The 11,492-nt window shown below is 42.2% G+C and overlaps 1 long non-coding RNA gene across 1 annotated transcript in view; it reads left to right on the top strand.

Annotated features, from left to right (window-relative positions):
• The first annotated feature begins 438 nt into the window (after positions 1–438).
• LOC117199657 (uncharacterized) overlaps positions 439–11,492 on the top strand; it is a 56,899-nt gene continuing 45,845 nt past the window's right edge. The window contains exon 1 of the long non-coding RNA XR_004480953.2: positions 439–1,536. This is a non-coding gene — a long non-coding RNA (uncharacterized LOC117199657). The remainder of the gene's footprint in view (positions 1,537–11,492) is intronic.

The following is an 11,492-nucleotide window of genomic DNA, read 5'->3' as shown; positions in this document are numbered from 1 at the left end:
ACAGATTTCCCCAGCTGCATGTACTTAGACAGAAATAAGGAGGTGTCAAATTCTACAAGGCTTTGGTCGGTCCCCTCGGTTAGAAGGCCGAGATCAGAGCATTGTCTTCAAATTCTCCAGCATTCACTAGTAGAACTCAATCAAAGCGACCCAAGCCTGTACAATGCCTATGGTGGTCCAGTTGGAAGTACAACCAGTGAAACCTTTTAGCCACATGAACGGTGAGGTCAAACCAAAATCACACTAATATGCATAAAATGGATAACTAATAAGAATCTGGTGTATAAAAAAATAAATAAAATAAAATTCAAAAATTCAAAAACAAAATCACCATTGGAGAATGACCCACATTTTGTATGAATTAATTTAATAATAAGAAATAAGATACATTTCATAAATAGGAATGGCCTTGTCTGTCTTACTGCTGTATCCTTTCTGGACAGCACAGCCTATGACCCTCAAGGCTGTCAATAAGTACTAGTGAATCAATGAATTAATCAATGGGTGGCTGTGGTAAAAGGAACTGACCTAACAAGAACTTCTAAACTTTATTGAATGTTTATTTGTGTGCCAGAAACTTTAATGTACTTTAATTTATTTAATCCAAACAACAAGACATTATGGTAGGCTCTATTTTTATTTCCATTTTTGAAATGAGGAAACTAAAGCTTACAAAAGTTAAATCCCAAGGCCAAGACCATACAACCAGGTCTAATGCTTTTCATGATCATAACACATGGTCTTAAATGCCTTTTTTTGGCTTTCACCAAATAGTAATAGAAAAAACATTCAACTTTGACATTTTAATTTAGCATAACACTCATTAAATAATCCAGTGCTTCCACAATCAGGTAGAACATGGCTTCATATTCCATAGGGCTCTACCTCAGTTTATTCATTCATAAGGTAGAAATGATGAAGCCTGCCTCTTCTCTGGGAGATTATGAGATTTAATGAGGGCAATGGTTATTATGCTTTGAAGTTAGAAAGTGCTTATTAATATCAGGGATCATGATTATGTTTCCCAATAAGATATCCTTGTCTTTAAAGCCAGTTGCCTGGGATGAGCCCCAAGGTTCCCCAGAGGGAATGGTAAAGGGAACATTCACGTTGGATGCCTAATTCAGCCCATATGGTTTTGCAGTGATTCCATAAGTGAGGAGGAGAGGAAATAATCCCATCTTTTTAACTTTCAAGTGTGGGAACATTAGAGTTTGCTCCTTAATGATCATAACATTCAGGAATGTTGGCACCTTTTCTTCCTGACTTCACGTTACGAAACCCAGGGAGTGTTGAGTAACAGGATGTACGTTCATGCCATTTTCAGTTTCTTTGGGGGTTCGTTTTGGGAAACCTTCCTTCAAGCAAGAGCTTCAGTGGTTAGACACAGAACAGCCCTTTAACCTCAGGGCTGTTGTCTCCAATGTGGTGTAAAGGTCCTGAAGTGTGGAGTAAGAGTTGGATTCTGTTCCTGATCAGTTAGGAGCCATTGTTTGCAAATATGTTCCCCGATGGAAAAGGATCAGATCCCGGACGGTAGGGAATATTATGTTCATATTGCAAAATCTTGGTACGATCTGGTCTTGGGGCTGATGGGAATTTGATAAAGAATTCTTCTTGGCTGGAAGTGTCATCACTGGGCTCAGCGTGTTACCGTATCCCATCCTACCCCACCCCACCCCCATTCAGGCTGCAAGGCAAGATTTAGAGAAATCCCTTTGGCTCTGTTGGAGTTGCCGCAAGGATGTGAGAAGACCACAGGACTCTGGTCAGAAAACCGATTTGCCTCCCTAATATGTTACTTTGGGCAGGTTGTTTTCATTCTGCAGGTTAAGTTTTCTCATCAGAAAGTGGGGACCGTAATACTTGATTCTCTTTATCACCCAGGGTTTTGTGATTATTAAATCAATCTATCTCTACCTCTAGCTATTACTCTATCTATTGATCTACAGTAGATAGACAGATAGATTGATAAAAATATAGGAACATATGGAAATGGGAGGTGGTCTAGCATGGTAACCATGACAGAGATTCTAATTCTGCGTGGCCCTGGGAAAGTTACTTAACTTTTGTCTCAGTTGCTTCCTCTGGAAAAGAGAGATAAAAAATGACAATACCCACCTCAGAGTGTTATGAAAATTAAATGAGATGATTTATGTTGAAGCACTTAGCCCCAAACCTGGCACATGGCAAGCTCTTAACAAATATTAGCTATGGTCAACAGCCTCAGTGTTAAGAGAATGATTAGAAAATTATAAAATGTTATACACACGCAGAAAATACGACTATCTTTTAAATTTGCTCTTTATTTTGGCAAAAAGCAATCCTGAGGCTTACAGATTGTCCTTCGGAAAAATGAATTATTCACCAGGTTATTGGCCTCAGCACGTTTCTTCCTCAGCAGGAACAAGAGAAGTGCGAAATCTGCTGGCTGCAGCTGTGGCCCACTTACAGGGGTGCACTTGAGGAAATTCAGCACAGTGAGAACCTGGCTGTGACTCTTTCTTGTGAGGTCAATGTCTTTTGCAGAATAGGATCAATGTTGAAAAGATGCCTGGAAAGTGAACCTCTGCAAATTGAAAGCTATCTTCTTATTAAGTTTCCATATAAATGTACAAATACCTTCATCCAGAAATTGGGACATACAATCACACTGGGAAACTTAGCAGATATTTCCAGTCACTTCTTCAATAGAAAAATTAGAAGTATGTGCTCATAAGATGACCCATAATTGCAAAAGAGCTAGGTTTTCCTTTCAAGGTGGTATCTTGAAACCTGAGAGAGATAATTCACACTGAAAGAACAGCAGAGTCACCTGTGGATCTTTAAAAAAAAATGTAAGTGTCCAGCCTTACCCCTCATGCTTCTGATTCCTAGGTCTGGGTGAAGCTCAAGATTTTTATTTTCTGGTTTGTTTTAGCTCCATATAGAATTTTTATGTGCGAGTGAGAACGACTGGAAGGAAGATTGTAGCATCCTGACTAGAGCCCAATCTCTAATTTAACAATTCAACTCTTATTCCTCTGCCTTGATTTATACCCACAGTTGGTTGTTCAGATCCTGTTTTCTAGCTCGTATTTTAGGACGGACTTTTTCTTCCTGTATAAACCGATCTGAGCTAGTGAGAAGGAGATGTGGTGGGCGGAAAGGAACAGGCGACGGGTACATAGAGATGGGAAACAGAGAACCTTAGTTAGAATGCACAGAAGAGTTTAAAGAAAGTGAAACAAGATTGTATTTTTGGAACAAAGAAGAGGTGAGGATTTCTGAAGACAGAGTTTAGACAATGACTATGTAGCCACTGGGTTATAAAGGCTTGACTTTTGAAAGTTCTCCTTTTACTCATTCAAGATCGGTAAAACCCAATCCACTTAAAACACATAGATGCACATACTCAAAGTAGTTTCCATAAAGAGTAGGGAAGGATCTGTATCCAGTAAATGTGATCTCCTTGGAGAACCAAGTGAGCTGCCTGTTTACAGATGTGGTAGACAGTATCAAAGATGGCTGCCGTCAGCGCTGCCCCTCGCTTCAAGCGGTGGAGCCTTAAATCTAGGCTGACGTTAGCGATTGCTTAACAAATGGAATGTGGCAGAAATGATATTCTGGGACTTTCAAGCCCAGGTCAGAAAAAGCCTTAAAGCTTCTGCCTGAATCTCTTAGAACAGTCACTCCTGGGATGCCTCAGAACCCAGCTGCCATGCTGGGAGAAACCCAAGTGCCATGGAGATGACAAGTGTAAGTGCGTGCCCTGGCTGACAGTCCCAGCTGAACTCTCAGCCGACAGTCAGTATCAACCACCAGCAAGATGAGCGAGCCGTCTTGGATGCTCCTTTCTAACCTAGTCCTTGGATGACTGCAGCCACCCTAACATCCTAGCCAATACCAGGTAAACCAGAAGGGTCACCTAGTCAACTACCTGAAGATGAGAAATAATCAACTAAGTTTTGGGCCGTTTTGTCATATTGCAATAGATAACTTAAAAAAGAGAGAAAAAGAACATGATTGCCACTCTATATTTGCCAGTAATGGGGAGATATTAAATTGGTTGATTTTATATATTTATCTATCTGTTCATCCATGCATCCATTCGTTCACCCATTCTTCCACCCACGATTCCATCCATCCAATTAACCATCTGACACTTACTGAACATCTACTGTGAAAAGAACAGTGGGAGACAAGAGTTTATTTTTTCATTCAACAAGTATTTAATTAGGATTTACTATGGGGACTTCCCTGGTGGCTCCGTGGTTGAAAATCCACCTGCCAATGCAGGGGACACAGGTTTGAGCCCTGGTCTGGGAAGATCCCACATGCTGCAGAGCAACTAAGCCCCTGTGCCACAATTTCTGAGCCCATGTGCTGCAACTACTGAAGCCCGTGTGCCTAGAGCCCGTGCTCCACAACAAGAGAAGCCACCGCAATGAGAAGCCCGCACATCGCAACGAAGAGTAGCCCCTGCTCGCTGCAACTAGAGAAAGCCCACTCGCGCAGCAATGAAGACCCAACACAGCCAAAAATAAAAATAAATAAATAAATTTATAAAAAAAAGAATTTACGATTGCTAGATATTGATCAAGGAGTTGTAGACAGATAAGAAAATGAGTGAATATTGAAATAAAAGAAATCAGAGTGATGTGGTACCTGCTCATACTCCAGTGGGGGAAGATGGAAAATAAAGAGGTACCTAGATAGCCACATGGTGTAATTTAGAAGAGTACTATAAAGGAAATAAAACAGCATTATAGAATAAAGATTTTCTGAGGTACCTAATTACTGTGACTGTTGTATGTGTAGGTAGAGGAGTTCCTTAAGAAAGTGGCATTTGAATAGAGACTTGAATGGCAAGGAGACAGCTGTGTGAAGAACTGGGGTGAGGGGAGCAGTTTCTCATGAGAGAAAACTGAGCAAAGGCTCTAAAAGGGGAACAAGATTGGTATGGAGGAGGGACGGCGAAAAGACCAGTGTGGCTGGAACATCTGAACAAGAGAGAGAATAGGAGAAGAGAGGATGGAGAAGTAGGAGGAAGCAGGATCATGTGGGCTATAATGGGGATTTTGAATTTAATTTAGAATATACTGGGAAGCTCTTGCAGGATTTTAAGCAGGGGAAGAGTATGATCTGAATGTAGATGACTCTTGCTGCGATGCAGGGGATGAACTGCAGGGGAAGTGAGGAAGCCATTAGGATGCTCTTCCAGTGGTCCAGGTGAGGACTGGCGGTAACATGAGTTAGGTTGGTAGCAGTGGGGGTGGTGAGAGAAGGTCCTATTCAGAATGTGTTTCGGAAGCAGAATCAACAGAAGTTGCTGATGGTCTGGATGTGAACTGTTAGGAAAAGCAAAGAAGAAAGGGTAATTCCTATAACTACAGTCTTAGCAACTGAGAGAATAGTGGTATCATTAAATGAGATGGGGTAGACTGGAGAGAAATCAGTGTGTAGTGGGGGCGGGTAAGTTCTCTTTTGACCCTGGTAAGTTCAAAAATCTCAGGCATGCTAAGGAAGGCACTGAATAGGCAGATGGAGACACAAACCTGAAAAAAGAGGGAGAGTTCTGAACTAGAGTAGTCAGCATCTAGATTTTACATAAAGTCATAGTTGTGTTTCCCCAGCGAGAGTGTAGAGTGAGTAGCTAGCCAGGCACATTGCTATATTTGAAAGTTGTGAACAAACGGAGGACCCAGCAAAGGAGATTCAAAAGGAGTAGCCAAGTAGGTAAGAGCAAAACCAGCAGAATATGTCGTGACAGAGCCAGGTGAAGAAGAAGTTTAGGAAGGGAGTTGTGTGCAATGAAGTGTCAAATGATGCTTAGAAGTTAGTCACATGAAGACAGGGAATACCCATTGGATTGGGCAAGATGGAAGACGCTGATGAGCTTGGCAAGAGTAGCTTCAGTGGGGTGGTGGAGACAAAATCCTGATCAAACGAGGTTAAAGAGAGAAGGGGAGATGAAGAATTGGAGACAGCAGAGTTTACCCTTTTAATAAGTTTGTCTAAAAAGAGAAAAAAAATGGGGCAGTTGTTGGAGGGGGACATGGGGTTAAGGGAGGTCCATATTTTGTTAAGATGGAAGAAATTATAGTATATTTATATGTTAATTGGAATAATCCAAGAAGAGGGAGAAATCCTTGATATAAGAGGCAGGTGAGATCATTTGAAATGCAAAATCCTTGAGTAGATAGGAGGGGATGGGGTCTACAGCATAAGTCATGAGGCTGGCTTAGATAGGAGCAGGAATGATTTATATATGTTAATAGGTAGGAAGGCAATGTACACAGGAACAGAAACAAGCAAGCTTATGTTTTGTTGATGAGAAGAATTAGTTATTCTTATCTGATCTAATCTGCAGGTACTCAAGGCTTTGTAGGGGAGTTCAAATGAGTTGCCAGGGAGATAAATGGTATGAAGGGGCTACAGATGAAATGATATGGAAATCAGAAGAAAGGGACAGATGTTGCTTCCAAGAGGGGACTAAGAAAATAGATTTTTAATTTCTCAAGTTTAAAAAATTTCACTTCGATTCAAAGGTCTTTATATTGAGCATATCTGCAGTAGTAGTTACTGATTTCTTTCCTCCGCCTTCCCCACATAGATACGTACACATGTGCAAACCTTACTACAGTCACACCCAAATTGCCTTTCTGCTCCAAAGGTGGGCACCTGACCCTGCCTGGGCCAATTATAATACCCCATACTCTGGGCCTTTGAGATTGAACCAGGAAAGAGCATATGACCTAAGGCAGGCCAATCAGCATCTTTCACTGTGGTCATTTCAAATAGAACTGAGGCAGGGATCTGTTTCTCTCTCTTTACCCAAGAATGCAATTCTTAGCCTCTGGCTGTGCTCTCTACATCATGGAGGAAGCCCATCTTAGTGGAAGTGAATGAGGTCAGCACATCGATAGAAGCAGAAATGAGACATGAAACCAAAGTCCTGTTATAATTTTCGTGCTGCCAGAAACCCATCATATGGTTGAAGCCCATCTTCTTACCTTCCATGTTTTATAGGAGCCAATTACTTCCTGTCTTTTTACTGAAACTAATTCAAGTTGAGTCTCTGTTGTTTGAAACTTAAAAAATCTCAACAACCTATCCCCTAGCACGTGTAGGGACAGTCACCCCTCCTGTTCCTGTGACAGTCATTACCCCTCTTCTGGCTTTCTTTCCCATGAGCCTTTACCCATTCCCAGTGTTGTTATCAACACAATGAAATGCCCTGTTCAACTTCGACTTGTTAAAGAGAGTTGGAACATGGAGAAAAGGTAATTCCCGTCCCTGATCTCATATTTGGGTGTGAATTTCAACATGCCTCTTAGATTTTAAGGACTTTTTGCTTTTACAACCTCTCCCTGGCTCTAGTACATGAGCCAGTAGCTATATGTACAGAAGAAATAAACTCTCTGGGTAGCGCTTACTCCCGGTCTTCTTTCTACGGAAGTTTCCTTTCATTAGACATACTGAGATAGGAGCCTCTGCAGAGAATGCTTTGAAACTGTGACGGTCACTATTCTTCCTGAGGTACCTATTGGGATAACCCAATCTGACCTTTCTTTTAGGCTCTCTTTTGGCTGCTCGTAGCATCTGACATTTGGGTTTGGATCAGGAAATTCTGTCTGAAAGCCACCACTCACGAGGAGGCTGTGGTTTAGAGAAAACAATGACCCCAACATTCAACCTCGGGCAAGTGTCAGAGGGATAAGTGACAGCTCGCGTGCTTGATTCTCTCCTCACGTTCAGTTCTGGAAGGGGACCTTGGGAGCCAGCAGTGCAAACTGGTCTGGGAAAGCAGACCTTCCTTAACTTGGTCTGAGTGTGTGTGGGTTTGTTTCTCTAGGACAGGGGTTGGCGTGGGTTCTACAGTCACACCCAGGGTCCTTTCAGAGGAGCTCCAAGAAACTAAGCTCCCTGGGACACAGGGAGGTACTGGACAGCTCGTCCCCTTGGTTCTGATATTAAGTTCTCATGTCTCTGTAGCCTAACATATACAAGAAAGAAGTTCCTCTTCTTCCCAATCCAATCCTTGTGGTTGGGAAAATCAGAGTAACTTTTTGATAAAACAGGAAAGTCTGTGCCCCTTTTTGAAGGGGAGTATGGCTAGAATGTCTGAAGAGTTGCTAGCTGTTGAAGGGTCACCATAGAGCAGCCCAGATATAAGCCTCAGAATCATCTTCTAAAATTCAGTCAACGGATCCTGGTCTCCTTTCGTCTGAATCTAACCTGGTCCAATTCTGATCTTTTGCCACTGTCTGTTCTATTTTGTACATCCACGAAAATCTGTATTTTTGTATCGTTCTTATTATGCTGGGCTGTTTTCTAGCACAGTGTGCATTTGTTTTGGAAATCAGTTCCTGATTCTCCTCCTGTCCAGTCTCCCATAAACTTTATAGGGCCAACTTCTGGTCCCCTTTCATTATGCTACTAATGCTTCACCTCCACCCAGAATGCCTCCTGTACTGCCTCAGCCTGGGTCACGTGCTCTCTCTAGGTTCCCATGTAACCTCACCCTGATTTATTCTGATCATCTACTTATGGGGTTGTCTCCTGGTCTTTCAGTTTAGGCTTGATAAGGAGAAAGCAAGGAAAACTGGATTTGCTCTGGACTGTGTATGTCCCATGTGCCTGGACACAAGAAATGTTCTGATGTCAGTCATTGAGTGAATATTTTTCTGGGGACTCAGCATCAGTTTGCATCCCTGTGACGGAAGCCGAGATTCCCGTTCCCGTTGCCAGTCGCCCTGGGAGTAGGTGGCCCCTGAAGTGAGTGTTGCTCTGGACCTAGAGGAAAGCGTCTCCCTTGCGTGAGCCTTGGGTGCAAGTAGGGGACACAGTTTGGACAAATTTCAATGAAATGGACTTAACTAGAGAAATTCTGGGGGCAGAGCACTCCACCTCAGGTCCCACTGATAGAGGCTAAGAGAGAGACTGAGAGCCAGCCCAGGCCTGGCCAGGGGCGGTCAAAGCAGGAGCTGTCGGTTACCCTATTATTATAATTCCCTGCTAGTGTCCTTGAGCTTTCAGTGAAATATAATCAACAATTATGTTTGCTTCTCTGACCTACCGTGTGGAGTTAGACAGGAGGGCGTGGCATATGCTTGAGATGAAGCAGGTGAGGAAAGAGCAGTGGCATCTCCCAAGGCCAGGGTGGGGACAACAGCAGCGCCAGCCCTGGTAGCCTGGAACCTGTGCCTGGGGATGCAGCTGTTTCTCACAGGTCACGAGTAGCAACCAAAAGGCAAGGGCAAATAAATGAGAGCGTTCTGTTCTTTCTCATATATATAGGAGGCAGCTTGGAAATTCTAGTTTCTGGGAATAAAGTTGTTAGGAGTCCGTGCCACCATAATTTGAGTTATAATATTCTGACTTAAATTTATTGATTTAAACCCATGGTTCTCAGTGGAGGGTGATTTTGTCTACCAGGGGACATCTGGCCACGTCTAGACACATGTTGGGATGGGTGAGTACTATTGGCATCTAGTGGGTAGAGACCAGAGATGCTGCTAGACATCCTATAATGCACAGACCAGCCCCTCGATGAAGAATGATCCAGTCCCAATGTCAGTAGTGCTGACTTAAATAGTGCCTGACTTAAGAGAAATAGAACAAAGAAAGCATTTGGGTTAAAGTCATTTTATTATTTACTTTTTAAAAGTTGAAATATAGTTGATACAATATTATATTAGTTTCAGGTATACAACATAGTGATTCAATATTTTTATAGATTATACTCCATTTAAAGTTATTATAAATGAATGGTTACATTTCCCTGTGCTGCACAATATATCCTTGTTGCTTATTTATTTTACACGTAGTAGTTTGTGTCTCTCAGTCCCCTCCCCCTCTCTTGTCCCTCCCCCCTCCCCTCTCCCCACTGGGAACCACTAGTCTGTTCTCTGCATCCGTGAATCTGTTTCTGTTTTGTTATATTCATTTGTCTGTCTTTTTACTTTCCACGTATAAGTGATGACACAGAGTATTTGTCTTTGTCTGACTTACTTCACTCCTGTTGATCTGTTCAGTATTATGACTGGTTAAGGCCCCCCCTACAGACCCTCATCCCCGGCGGGGGAGTCCGCTTTCTCAGGGAGTTCGGCTTCCTGATGGCCGAGCTGAATTTAGAACCTGCCAAGCGGAGATTCAACCTTGTTTACATTCTCGCTGGCAGCTCATGAAGAAGCGGCTGTGTGCTCCAGCCATTATCTGAACCAAAAATAACACAAGAAAATGATTAATTTCATCTAAAAATAGTCAGGCGCTAGCTCCGTCAGCCATGATAATCAGACTCTGAACTGACTGTACTGCAGCGCTGGGGTGGAACCTGAGAACCAAAGTGAGGCACTAATCCGAGCCCATAGCCATCATCCGCTGTTTCTTTTCTTTTTTCTCTTTCTTCTCCTGTCTTTTCCTACCTTGCCCGTATTTTTCTCCTTCTCCTCTTTCCCCCCCATTTCTTCCTTGTTCTGCACGATTCTTTCCCCCTCTTTCCTCCTTATCCGCCTTCTTTAAACACCCTCCACCCCCTTTTCATGGCCACTAGTGTCACCACCACCTCAGTCTACAATGGATGCATTCAATTGTTTAGAGCACAGTTTCCGACAGCAGGACCTGTGTCTGTCCACTGGTGGCACATGATATAATGGTAAGTGGTGTATGAATGAGTGTAAGTTGTGAAGAATCCATTGTTACAATGTTTTAATTTTTTTTTTTAAGAAAAAAATTAGTACACTTAGCCCATTATTTCATGGATGTTAGTGTTTAAGATGGGACCAAAGTTAGGTATTTAAGCTAAAAAAGAGTATCTCAATTGAAAGAGAAAGTTAAACATATATATGTATAACCAAATCACTTTGCTGTATACCTGAAAGTAACACAATATTGTAAATCAACTGTACTTTAAAAAAAAAAAGGAAAAAACAAGAGAAAGTTAAGTAAGTTAAGTAAATACTGCCTTATATTAGGATGAACTCTATGAAACTGTTAATTGGCCACTTTTGACTTACAAAAATGTCAATTTCATATGATTTCACCTAATAGAATAAAACCCAGGTTCTTCAGTGTATGCAAAGTCCCTTACCGTCTGGCCCCAGTTTATCTTTCAATTTTGAGTTTCCAATTTTGCCCTAGATGAGCCTTCTGCTTTAATTAGGTCAGCAAATATTTACCGAGGACCAACTGCAAACTCGGCACTGGGCTAGGTCTTAGCAGTGCAAGGATGATGTGAAATCAACAGTTCCCATCGTGAAGGAGCTTACCATCAACAAGAGGAGACAGATACATGGTTTTAGGAAAAACATAAGTATTAATATGTGGCTTTCAACTGGTATTGCCCACTTAGAGACATTGGGAAAAATGTGTGGAGATTTTTGGTTGTCACGATGACTGGGGAGTATATTTAGGATATTTAGGGAGTGGGGGTCAGACATGCGAGTTTTCCTACAGTGCATGAGGTAGTCCTACTGGATTGCTCAGCGACGAACAGACTCATCCCAAAT

Source organism: Orcinus orca, chromosome 17 (genome assembly GCF_937001465.1).
Source record: "Orcinus orca chromosome 17, mOrcOrc1.1, whole genome shotgun sequence".
Taxonomy (NCBI): domain Eukaryota; kingdom Metazoa; phylum Chordata; class Mammalia; order Artiodactyla; family Delphinidae; genus Orcinus; species Orcinus orca.
The sequence above is the reverse complement of the archived record's forward strand: the minus strand, read 5'-3'. Positions and strand labels throughout refer to the sequence as shown.